The following is a 13,149-nucleotide window of genomic DNA, read 5'->3' as shown; positions in this document are numbered from 1 at the left end:
CTCAGCTCAACAGGACTCTGTGAGTGTCCAACGAATCTTTACTGAGTACCAGATATGCACCAACCACGGGGCTAAGCGCTGGGGATATAGAAGAGTACAGGCCAAACATAGTCCCTGGCAGAGGCTACTTGAGGGCTCGTGTGGGTCCATGAGGGTGCCCGTGGGGGGAAGTGGGAGGAGGCAAGGCCCTTACCCCTGTGGTCTCATTGGAGAGAAGAGACAAGGTTCACATCATAAGACGCTTAAAGAACCAGATGAAGTTTAAATAAATACATTATCGGCCCCGGTAACCACGCATCCAAGCAGGCACGGTCAGGTTCAGGCTGTGTATGCCTGTAAGTGCTCTGGGTGGACCCTGGGGGCGGGCAGCCCCACTTTTCCACCTAAGTAACTGGGGCCGAGTTACTTTCCAAGCTTTGTGGAAGAAAGGACGGAAGAATCTGATCAGGGGAGGGTCTGACTTGAACAACATCATCAGTTCCGACATGAGTGTACTGGCAAGTCTGTATGGACTCGACCATCTTTCTCGGGTCCTCCTCTCCACTACCGTCCATCCAGTTCTCCTTCTTCCGTTTCACTCAGAGCTGGAAGCCTTCCATGGCCAATGGGAAGACGCCAGGTTTGTTTGAGTACTTACTGTTTACGAAGCACAGTGCTAACAACACAGGCCTTACCCGTGAGGACTTTCAAACCAACTTGGGTTCACAAACTGCTATAAAAGAAGGTCATGAAAGCCGCTTGTAATGTGCACGAGTGGGAGTAGGGGACTGCAGGGGAGTCGAGTCCCATCCCTGGGTACAGGATTTGGAATATCGATGCTGCGTTGTGTGTGTGCGCGTGTGCACGCGTCTGGCTATTTGTTTTTTAATCTCACACTTGAGAGAAATCGTAAAGATATTACAAGTAATTTCTGTAAGCCTTTCCTAAGTACATCTTGTGGAATCATTCGAGAACAAGTCGGAGACATTTTTGCTCCCTTGCCCTTAAATATTTCAGTGTGTATTTCAAGGACATTGTGTCCGTTAACATACAGCGAGTAGAACCCAGTGATTCATCACTTACAAACGACACCCAGTGCTCCTCCCAACAAGTGACCTCCTCAGTGCCCGTCACCCATTTCGCCCATCCCCCCCCCCACCTCCCCTCCAGCAGGCCTCAGTTTGTTCTCTGTATTTAAGAGTCTCTTACAGTTTGCCTTCCTCTCTGGTTTTATCTTATTTTTTTCAAGGACATTATTTGACATCGTTGGTTTCCTTGTAGCCGAGCCTTCCTCTCATTTCCAAACACCATCAGATCACTCCAGACCCTAAATAAAGTTTATTTAATGGCAGATAGCGAGCCTGTTTCTCTACCTGAGGTCGTGCTGGCCGTCTGGAGTTGGGGGCTGCCCAGGTTGTGGGGTCCCCTGCGGAAAAGTCTGCCGGCCTCATGTGGTCATGCCCGAGTTGGCCTGCCACCACACAGCCGATCCGCCGCCTCAGAGTCCTGACCAGGCCTTGGCTGAACCACTCTCGTTCCCTTCACTTTGTTCTTGAGTTTTCTGTACATGCTCCCACCCACAGATACATGACTCTGACTTTCTGGTGTCCCGCAGGGCCTGGTCGAGGCAGAGTGAGCTTGGTTGGGCACCCTCTCTGGGCCTCGGATGCCAGCCTGGGCTCCTCTGAAAACAGGAGGCTTCCTTTCCCTTATTTGTGGGAGGAGGTGCCGCGGCCTGGCCTGGCTCTGGGGCCTGTGGTCCTGCTCAGGACCGGCAGCATTGGGCCGAGGGAGCATTTTCCAGAGTACAGCTGAGGGACAGAACGTCTCCATGAGATGGGCTGGGCTGGGCCGCGTTTTGGAAAGGCCCCTGCTTGTTCTGGGAGGTGTTCAGGACGCTGAGGTTTTGGAAATCCACGGTGGCTGTTCATGACTGCTCCCAGCCCTGGGAAGAAGAGTGAATGGGTGCCCGTTTCTTTGGGTGCAGTGGCAAAGGTGAAGCCCAGCACTGCTGACCCTGGCCCGGGCCCTCCGCTGGGCCTGGGGAGGGAACCGGACTTTGAAGGGGAACACGGCCTGAAGGACAGGACCCTGGAGTCATGAGATGCTGTTCACATCCAGCGAGCCCTGGCCCGAGCTCCAACGGCACTGGCCCGGACACAAAGCAGTGTGATCTCTGGACCTGCACTCAAGCGTGCCTCTGATGGGGCGGCTTGGAGAAACCCCAGTGAACCCATGAAACAGAACATGCTAGAGGCATTTCACTAGGCAGATCCCACGCAAGGAGGGGCCTGGGAAGGGAGAGAACAGAGCGGACCTGCGCCGTCAAGAAGTGCTCTGGCAAAGAGGCGAAGCCCCCCTTCCAGCGGCCTCTCCCTCCTGTTGTGCTTTTGCACCCAACACTCCCAGTGCCAGCTCTGTTCTGTTGCCGTGGGCAGCTCAGTTTACCTCCTCGGGCCTGTCTCCCCGCTCTGTGAAAGGGGAAGTGGGGCACCTGTACCGCCTCCCCGGGGCAGTGCTGAGGGGTGACCGGATGTGAGTGAGCTTCAGAGGCGCTTGGAGGCTCAGGAAGATAAGCCCCAGCCCAGACTTTGAGAGCCTGATGTCCGCGCAGGTACCGTTTTGCACAAGCTTCCCAGGTAGTCCTCCGAGCAGAAATCAGGTGACTGCAGGGTCTTCGCCTCCCCATCCCTGACTCGCCCCCAGGCTCCACAGACCCAGACCCAGACCCAGGCCTGTATTCCTGAACTCGTTCTGCCCGCCGCCCCGGAAGGCCCGGTGCGGGTGGGGGCGCCCCGGCTTCCCACCCGTGGGCTGTCCGCGCGCCCCTCCCACCCTGGAGATGTGCCATGGTCAGGGTGGCCTGAATGCGCCCGCTTCTCCGTCCCTAAGAAGCAGCCTCAATGCATCCATTACCATTTCCATGGCGCTCTGCTCAGGGCCCCATGGAAATGGCGAGGCTTTCTGAGGACTTGTGCAGACTTCAGAAAAGACCCCGGGCCCCCTGCCCACCCCGGACTCGCTGGCCGGCTCTAATCCCGCTCGGGGCGCGGGGCGCCGAGACAGAGCTCCCTCTCTCCTCCGGGCCTGGCCGCTCACTCTCCCACAGAGCTGACGTTTCTCTGCGGCCCAGCTGGCTGCAGTTTTTAGAAATAACAATATCCCCGGGGGGAGGAGCGGCGGGGTGAATGGGCGCCTTTGTCCGGGGCCNTCCGCGCCGCCGCACAAAGGGCCGAGAATTAGAAAACCGCCAATTACCCCGCATTTTGTATTTGCCCTTGTCTCGCTGACACTGTGGACGGTGCTCCCCGGGCGGCTGCACTTTGAGGGTTTTCAAGCCCGTTCTTGGTTACCCGGGGCGACTGGGCAGAGAGGNTGGGCGGCCGGGGGAGCGGGGTGGGGGGAAGGCGCCCCTGGGGACATGGGTCTCCAATCTAATGCTCGCGCCAAAGCTGGAGGCTGTGAATGCAGATTTCTGGGCCCCGCTCCAGAGGACTCCCTGACTCTGTTGGTCTGGGGTGTCCAGGCTGCATTTTAACAGGCCCTCTAGATGATTTTTTAAATTAAAGTATAACAGTGAAACGCACAGGTATTATATGTGCAGGTTCATGCATTTTGACAAATGTATGCATCTGTGTAACCCACATCGCACGAGGGTATAGAGCCATTCTGTCATTCCAGAAAGTTCCATGGATCCTCTTTCCAGTCTCCCCACACCCCCAAAGCAACCACTGTTCTGACTTCTATCATCATTTTATGAAACTTCGTGATACGTTGAGTCCTATGGCAGAGACTCTTGTTTCTGACTTCTCTCCCTCGGCATAAATGTCTTTGAGGCCCACCCATGTTGCGTGCATCAGTAGTCTCTTACGTATCTGTTCACCTGTTGAACACCTGGACTCCTTCCAGTCTGGGGTTGTTGTAAATAAGGCTACCATGATCATTTTGTACAAGTCAAGTGCCTTTTGTGGACGTATGTTTTACGTCTTTGGCGTAAATATCTAGGAGTGGGATTGCTGGGTCATAGGGAAGGTGTTTAGCTTTAGTGGCCACTCACCAAACCGTTTTCTAAGGTGGGCATACAATTTTGCAACCCCCCCAACAAAGTATGGGAGTTCCAGTTGCTCTGTATCCTTGGCAGCACTTGGTATTGCCTCATCTTCTTCATTTTAGCCCTTCTGGTGAGTATGAGGTGACAGCTCATTGTAGTTTTCAAGCCAGGTGAATTTAATTGCTTATGTCCAGTGACCACGGTTGGGGAAAACGCCTGTCTAGTGCAATTCTTGCACTTGCCTCCAAGTTCCAGCAGGGTAAATATGATTTCTCCAAGGCCCCTAGCTCGTCGGGCAGAGACCAGATGATTACCCAAGACTCTCTCCTTGATATGATGCTGTCCCCTTGGCTTACACCTAGTGGGCATGTGTGTGTGTGTGTGTGTGTGTGTGTGTGTGTGAGAGAGAGAGAGAGAGAGAGAGAGAGAGAGAGAGGGAGAGAAGTGTGGGTCTTGCTCTGTCCATACCATTTAGAATGAATATAGAAGGGCATTACTGAAGAGTCTCCGCCTGCTACCCAAGCAGCAGCATCCATGGGACTCTGGAGCCAAGAGACTGGGCTTGGTCAGGTAGGTGTGGACACATATACACATACACACACAGGGACACACGGGTGGGGGGTGGTGTCGGGCTATCCTTGACGCTTATTCCAAGGGCACAGACCAACCCTGAGAGTCCCTTTGCTTCAGCCAGTCATAGAGAGCCTTAGATATTTTCTGATCCAGCACAGAGGAGGTTCTGGGTCCTGGGAATGAGGGGGCAGGAGTCCTCGGCCTCCAAAGTCCCCCTTTGCCGGTAAGCATTCTCCTACACGTGGTTTTTAAGACCCTCCAGAACCTGAGCTGATCTATCCCGGTAGCCTTGTATCATCTGGCTGCCGCCATTTTACATATTGTATTTGAGCAATATTGGATGCCTGTCCATCTGTTGTTGTCTCTCCACCTTCAACACATACCGTGGTGATTGAATTCTCCAAAGATGGCTGCACCAAAATATAGATTCCCTCCCACAGGCTCTTCTTGCCATGTGATTGACCTTCCTTCTACTGAGCTGTGGGGTCTGTTTTCTCTCATTGGATCTGGGCTGGGGGGGTTGTGACTGCTCTGGCCAATAGAGTACGGCAGAAGTGATGATTTGGGATGCTAAGTCATATACCTTCTACCTGGCTCTCTCTCTTTTGGGGATGCTCACCCTAGGAACCCAAACCTAAGGGTTTGGGCAGTGGCTGCCCATACCATAAGGATGATATGTCTCTAAAACAGAGAGAGTAGGGCCTGAGCTAAGGAAATCACTGTTCAGCTTCCCACTCCCTGCCCTCATTTCTTCAGGGTCAGGCCTAGACAGGCAAAAAGGACAAGAGATGGGGAGGTAGCAATAGAAAGACTAGAATTGATGAGCGGATGATTAAATGAGATTCATGGTCCCCAGAGTGGGGAGAGACCTGCATGGAATGAAGTGGTCAGGGCAGGCTTCCTAGAGGAGGCAAGGACTTAGATATAAAAGCAGAGGTCTGAAACAATCCTCCTTTGATAGAACTCCCAGCTTGCTTGCTCCCACTCCCACTTGCTGGGGCACCAGCTGAAGTTTGGTGTGTGTATGTGTGTGTACATGTGTGCACATGTATATGGTTATGGAGGGGCATTGATGCATCTCTCTCTTGGGATAGCGTTTAGAGGTCAAGGCTGATCCTAACCACCTCCTGAGTTTGCTCCTCTCTCCTCCACCTCACCGGAGGAATGGGATAGGTTAAATGGGGTGGATGCACGGCAACTAGGTGTACACCTGGCAATATGGGTGGAACTTAAAAATGTAGTGCTGGGGTGCCTGGGTGGCTCAGGGGGTTAAGCGTCAGACTTCAGCTCAGGTCATGATCTCATAGTTCGTGAGTTCCAGCCCCTCGCTGGGCTGTGTGCTGACAGCGTGGAACCTGCTTGCTATTCTTTCTCTCTTTGCCCCTCCCCGACTTGCACGTGTGCATGTGCGTGCCCATACACGCACTCTCTCCAAATAAATAAACTTAAAAAAACATAGTACTGACTGAGAAGGCAAGAAACAGAATAATATCTACTGCACTGTGTCACGTATATAAACTAAAAAGAACACAGTACAAGCTGGTGGTGGCTGCGTCACTTTCTGGTAGAGGCGTGGAGTTGGTGGCTGCAGCCTCTGGGTCAGGATGAATGTGCTCTCGGTGGAGGCCAGAGAACCGAGCTGAAGCCGTGGCCGGGACAGTGGACTGGCCACTGCAGCTGTAGGGGTGTGCAGGCTGTGCTCTTTTGCAAGCCACAGAGCATGTGGCGCCTCAAGTAAAACACATTTTTCAAAATCTACCAAGATCTGCCTTCAGTGGTGGCTATCACAGAGGCGGGCTTGAACCCTACATCACCAAGTGGGAAGCAGCATTGATACTAACCATTAGCCGTACCGCCAATAAGGGGAAAAGGCGATGCTTATTGACAAATGATGTTGTCCAATCACCCAGACTGGGGAGAATCTCTTTAGATAGCAGCCCAAATCAATAAAGCTAAAGATTTACCAGAAGGCCAGGCTAAAAAATGAAGTAAACGTGTGATGAGTTTTAAGTTCTTATTCATTTATTTATGAGTACCAGCCTTTTATAGTAAGGTACCTTAAAGCTAAAAGAAAAAAACCATTCTAAACTAAAAAAACATGTACACAGAATGGCAACGTATGTTTTAGAGGGCTACATATAAACACATTAACATGGTTGCCTTTGGGGGTGGGGGACTCTGAGGTCGTGAATGAGGAACAGAGGGATAAAACGAAAGGGGAGGGCCTTTGTGCAGAAGGAGCAGCCATGCGAGTGTTACATTCAGAGAGTGACTGGCTCAACTTGTGCACCTGAGGTCCAGACAGAAGGAAAAGTCAAAGCCAGGGTCACTCTTTGAAGTCACGCCCAACTTGAAGATGGCCCAAAGTTAAGCCCTGGGCTCTGGGAGCCCCTAATATGGTGAGGAGCCCAACAACGGAATCTATGGTATAGATTATTTAAGATGACTCTTCCCACCTCTGGCCACAGCTCATGGGTGCGGAGGGAGTAGCGGAATCCAGCTGGGTCAGTCAGGTTCTTTCTGTCAAGCTTCTGGGATTTTGAATGGAGAGGTGGAGACTGGCAGCTGTGGGGATGGCACAGTTTTGAGGGGCGTGCTCCATGGAAGAGCTTCACGGACGCTAGAGGCTTAGGTCCTTGGAACTGTCCTGCCTCTGGCCTTTCCTGAGGCTTAAGTTGCTCAATCCTTTCTTGAAATTTAATAAATTTATTATCGTTATTTGTCAGAGTTGATGGCTATTACTTGTCCTATGGAGCAGCTTACTAGAATATTTTATTATATCTTCCAGTGGTTCCCTAGTGCGGCTTCTAATACATATGGTGTCTTTGTTGAGTTAGAAAAAGGCGCTGCTCTAGGGCACCTGGCTGGCTCAGTTGGTTGGGTGTCCAACTTTGGCTCAGGTCATGATCTCCTAGTTCGTGGGTTCTAGACCCGCATCAGGCTTGCTGCTATCAGTGCTGAATCTGCTTGGGATCCTCTGTCCCTCTCTCTCTGCCCCTCTCCTACTTGCACTCTCTCGAAAATAAACGCAACATTAAAAAAAAAAAAAAAGAGGGGGCACCTGGGTGGCTCAGTTGGTTAAGCGTCCGACTTCGGCTCACGTCACAATCTCATGGTTTGTGGGTTAGAAGCCCGCGTCAGGCTCTGTACTGACAGCTCAGAGCCTGGAGCCTGCTTCAGATTCTGTGTCTCCCTCTCTCTCTCTGCCCCTCCCCCACTCACACTCTGTCTCTCTGTCTCTCTTTCTCTCAAAAATAAATAAACATTACAAAAAAGATAGAGAGAAAAGAAAAAGATGCCCCTCTGGACAGACAAATTAGAAAAAGCTGTTCTTTCCTCCAGGCAGATATAGTCCCTCACCAGGGTGAACGGTTTGGTCGGTGGAATGTGGGGCTGGATTTCAAGCCCTGTTCCACTCATTTCCTTGGCCAGGGCCCTTGGTGCAGTGCACAGACTACATAACCATTCATGGCGGTCCTACCTGCCCACCCTTTGTATCTTGGCTGATTTGTCCTCTGCACAAAGGTGTCATTCAGAATATGAAGCATTATATCCGACAAGATTTATATTGGAAATGTTGGTCTATCATGCAAGCTCTTTCTAGAACTTTAAGTGCTCGTGACCAAAAATGTAATTTTTAATCTTTGTGTGTTGAAATCCATAGAAAGTCAATCCTTAAAGAAAATTTAGGAAAACACCATGGCCTGGTAATGTCAACAGAAGCCTCATCTTCTTTGATGAGTAATCTGCAGGCCTTCCACCAAAAAGCCTGGCAGATATTCTTGAAATGTCAAGGGACACTCCTCCTGCCCTCATGGGAACACATCTAGCAAGGTCAAGTGCACAGGAGTGAGTGGACAGGGAGGTGTCCTGGACTGTGGCGAGAGTGAAACGGAAACCACACCGAGGCGCCGGTGGCCACAGGGAATAAAACTATCTCAGGGAGGAGAGAAGGCCTTGAGAAGAGGTCGCTGCCGCTCTTCTGATTTGCTCATTTGTTTTACGTCTGGCAGCCCCTGCGTCTAGGATGGGGGCACGCTGAGTACCGAGAAGCCAGCCGGGAGCTTTCCCAGGACAGAGGACCCACTCCTGGAGCTTGCGCCATCAGCTGCCGCGTCTACGAGTATAGCAGGTGGTGTAGACTAGCAGTTAAGGATGGGGATCTGGAATCCGAATGCCTGGGTTCAGACCTCCATTCTGTCGCTTCCCAGCTGTGTTACTACTCAGCCTCTAGGGGTGGGTTCAAGACACGCCCATGATCCTCTGATTCTCCTCCCGTCGCTCCTGTCCCTGACCCTGACGTCTATGTCCCTGCCCCTTGAACCATATCTCTAAAATCACTGCTTTGCTGGGTGTGTGTGCTACATCTCCATAAAGAAGATGAAAAAAAATGTTAGTGTCACCTCCTTTCATGCAGGAGTGCTCTGTCGGAAGGACCTCTCTAACTGCCAGGGACTTTTATTCCCCTTGGAACTGTCTGCCCTTCCCTCTCCACCCCAAGTCCACCCTGACGGCAGCCGGGGGTGGCCCTCTCCCAGCGCTTTGCATGAGCTGGTGGGCACCGTCAGGCCGGGCCTGGGCCGGAGAATGTTCTAGCCTCCTGCTCCGGAGAGGGCACAGTGGCTGGGCTGTGGGGTCCTAGACGCACTGGGGGCTGGTGAGTGGGAGGGGGTTCTTTCCAGCCCCAACAAAGAATCCAGGGCTTAGGTGGGGGGGGCACAAAGTGTTCAGAAACAGTGAGCCACAGGAACACATCCTTGGCACGATGGGCCTGGTTCCTGGAAGGAGCTGGTGCCGAGGGCATCCGAGCTGGGCCGAAATAAAGGGCTTGTTCTCTTCACAACCCTGCTATTTGAGGACCTGGAGCCATGACGTCCCTCAGAGTTTCCATTCTCTGCGCTGCAGCTGTTGGTTACGTGTTTCATTCAACATGCTTTGCAGGAAGCAGCAGGCTCCACATTCCAGGGCTTTTAGTCATTTTTTCTCTCAGAGCTTTGGGGCTGGGATTAGAACGTTCTTCAAACCACACTGTCCTCGGCTGGAATCCCAAGAGGAAGTGGGTGGGTCCCTGGGGGATGAGAACACAGGCCCAGATTCAGGGGTGGAATGAAAAAAGATTAAGGCCAGCACAAGCAAACTCCTAGGGAGATCACGGAGCTGAGGCCCAGGTCTGGTGATAGCTGGAGGCCTGTGGGTGGTGACTCTTGACCTGTCAGCCATGAGCCAAGGGGGATGCAGTTTCTGGGATGTGCGTGTGTGTGTGTGTGTGTGTGTGTGTGTGTGTGTGTGTGTGAGTGTGTGAGAGAGAGAGAGAGAGAGAGAGAGACAGAACAGTTTCTGGTGGTGGCATTTCATTCTGAGGGTCCCACATGCTCTGCCCCCCATTTTGGTCACTGCCCTTGGGCTGAGGGAGAGTGTGACATGGGGTTCATTTGCTGCAAGCATGAGTGTTGGGTTTGGTGAGTGCTGGGTTTAGAAAATGGACCCCACAGATACTTGAACCCAGAGAGACCACAACAAATGTTTGCAGAGTGTCTGCTACCCTCCTGGCTTTGGACCGGGGGTTGGGAATACGGAGGGTACAAAACAGACTCCCTCCTGCCCGTGTAGTAAGGCCTGGGAAAGACGGTCTGGAAGGCAGCCACTGGGATAAAGGAGACGGAGGAGCAGATTAAGGGAGTGAGGAGTGGTAGACAGAAGATTCTGGTGGGCAGAGGGGAGGCGAGTGTCGGTGCCGCCACAGATCACCTGGACGGTGCAGAGCTGAGACCGTGTGAAGGGACGGGCAGAGCCCGGGCATGGTACTCAGTAGCACAGGGTGCCTGAAACTCCAGAAGGGAGAAGGTGATGGACACCGTCAAAGTCCCAGAGGTCCTGAAGCCCGAATCCCCCCTCAGGTCCTGAAAAGCCCCCTGATGCTGGCCAAGAGGAGGAGGAGGCAAAGACCACCCAGCCGGGTGCCATTCTTTCCTCCGAGTACCGGGGGCAGAAGTAAGGAAACCCTGTGATAAGAGTCTAGGCCAGCACTTAGCCAAAAACACCAAAGTGCCCTTGGTCCTTGCGGCAGAGAGAACACCACCCACCCCAGTCTCCCACCCTAATCCCTGAATATGATGAAATATCAAGCGCCCAATTCTGTAACATTATATGGCAAAGGGATTTAAAAACCTAATTAAGGTTCTGAATCACTTGACTTTGGGTTAAGCAAAAGGGAGATTATCTGAGGGTGTGCTTAATCTAATCACGCAAACCCTTAGAAGCAGAGAGCTTTCTCTGGCTGGTGGCAGGAGAGGAGGTCAGGGATTTTAAGAATAAGAGGGGATTCCATGTACTGTTGATGACGTGAAGATGCAGGGGACAACGTGGAAGGGAAGTGACCTGGAGAACGGCTTCTAGTTGCCGAGAGGGACTCAGGGGACGACCCGCGAGGCGGCAGTATCTCCCTCAGTCCTACGACCGCAGGAGCAGAGCCCTGTTAGAACCTGAATGAACTTGAGAGCAGATGCCTTCTCAGAGCTTCTGGACACAAGCCTTGATTTTGACCTTGTGAGACCCTGAGCCGAGAATCCAGTCGAGCCCACCCCCGCTTCTGACCCTCGGAACTGGGAGATAATAAATGGGTGTTGTTTTAAGCCGCTAACTTTGCGATAATTTATGAAGCAGTCGAGAATGAATAACGCTCCCACTTTCTCGTTTCCTCCAAGAAGGTCTGTGAGGAGGGTTACAATGACTCCCTTCTGCAGACAGGGCGGGCTGGGTGAGCTGCTCTGTTTGCACGTGTCCAGACCGGAGCTCAGGTCTGAGCCCAGCTGAACCTCGGGCACTCTGCCTTGGCCTTGGCCGATGGTGTCTTGTCTTCCCACCCGGGGCAGAGAGAGAGGGCTGCTTCTTACGCGCCCCTTTATGAGAATCGCCCAGCGGCTCCTTCCACGGCACGGCCTGCTGGCTGCAAAACTGTCCCGGCCCTGCGTCCCCGGCCCCGCGTCCCCTACATAAGAGCAGAGCTCTGGGCAGAAACCAGAGCAGGGCAGTGACCTCCCATTCCCCCTTCTTCTCAGATGACAAGTCTGGGCTCTGTCAAGGCAAGAGACAGGGGCTGGGATGCAAGGAGCAGGGAAGTTTGGCGGTGCCCTTCCCCACCCCCCTAAAAAAGCATTCTCTGGCGGGTGTGGGGAGTCTTCAATTCTACACTTGCTTTCTTAATCATTTGTTGGACACATAGTCAGGTCCCCCTGGGAGGCCAGAAATATTTGCAAGGAGGAAGGTTATGTTTCTGCTTTGTTAATTAAAGAGCGCTAATGAAGCTTTTTTTCATTTCCACGGGAGGCCTTTTCTGGAAATCTCTGATTCTTCCCAGACGGTGTCCAGTGTTTTCCCCACAGCCGCTGGCGGGGTGGGGCTTTGAAAGGAGGGGGTTTGTGTCCGACAGACCTGGGATCTCAGCTCTGTCACTGACCCGCCGGGGCAGGGGTGGGGGGTGGGGGGGCAGGGCAACGTCCAGGCCTTGGTTTCTGCAGAAAGACAGTTGTGAGACACAGCAGGCCAGCAGAGATACCTACGAGGTGCCTAATAGGCCAGAAGGAAGAAGTAAACGTTGCTTTCCTTCTCTGCCTGCCTTAACCGCAACACAACAGCTCCCCTGGAAATAGTTTTTTGACAACTCGAAAATAACTCTTATCCCGATGACAGGCAGGCCTGGCCAGCCAGCGGCAAAACTCATCCGTCAGCAAAGTTCGCCTGTGTGCTCCACCTTCTCAAAGCCACTTCCTCGATCGGTATCCCGTTTCCTTCTTTCGGGTGCCGCTTGGCCAGAGCCCAGGGCCCTGGGGGTGGGCACGCTGGGAAGCCTTTGGAAAACTCTCAGAGTTCAGTATTCAGGAGGGAGGGTAATCCCTCACCTTGGGGACGGATCTCATGGTGGAATCCCAGTTCATGGGGCAGACCGGCAGAAGGGGGACAGTTTGGGGTGGCGTGGGAGGTGTTGCCGGGTCCCTGCGGATGTCTGTGGGGTGGGGACTCTGAGAAGTGGCCGCACAAGGCTTCCTCCAGCTTGGTTTCTCTCAACTGCACGTTGAGAGTTTGGAGATTTGATCTAAATCCTCTTTAGATGTAGTTTTGCTGTCAAGGAATCTCTGGGGGGAGAATCTGCTCCATTTAAACTTTTCAAAGTTTCCATAGTGAGGGCTGAGCTGAGCAGGTCCTGAGAATGGTGTATGGGGTTGTCATGTGTTCAGGGGTGAGAGGTGAGAGGGGCCTCAGGGTCTGGGCCCAGGACCCTCAGCCCCACAGCAGGAAGAAAGATGAAGAGATGGAGAAGTGGGGTGACCGTTCTTTCTGCTCAGGAGGAGGACACCCTGGGGGGCTCTGGGCGGCAGGGTGTTCGGGGCCCCCCACCCCTGCCACGCACATCCTGGGGGGTTAGGGGCAAAGCTGTCCCCTCACAGGGCTCCCTTCCGGGGCAGAGGCTGGAGGAGGTGAAGCCCTCCGAGGTGGGCCTCGGTGAAGTGGGGCCGCTGCCCAGGCTGGGATGCCGAGGCTGGGGCCAG

At 53.2% G+C, this 13,149-nt stretch overlaps 1 pseudogene; it reads left to right on the top strand.

The window, feature by feature from the left end:
* Window positions 1–507: 507 nt before the first annotated feature.
* Window positions 508–6,590, top strand: LOC144219235 (mitochondrial import inner membrane translocase subunit TIM14 pseudogene; annotated as a pseudogene).
* The last annotated feature ends 6,559 nt before the right edge of the window (window positions 6,591–13,149 follow it).

Source organism: Crocuta crocuta, unplaced genomic scaffold (genome assembly GCF_008692635.1).
Source record: "Crocuta crocuta isolate KB4526 unplaced genomic scaffold, BGI_CrCroc_1.0 scaffold118, whole genome shotgun sequence".
NCBI classification, from domain to species: Eukaryota; Metazoa; Chordata; class Mammalia; order Carnivora; family Hyaenidae; genus Crocuta; species Crocuta crocuta.
This window is presented reverse-complemented; position numbering and strand designations above follow the sequence as displayed.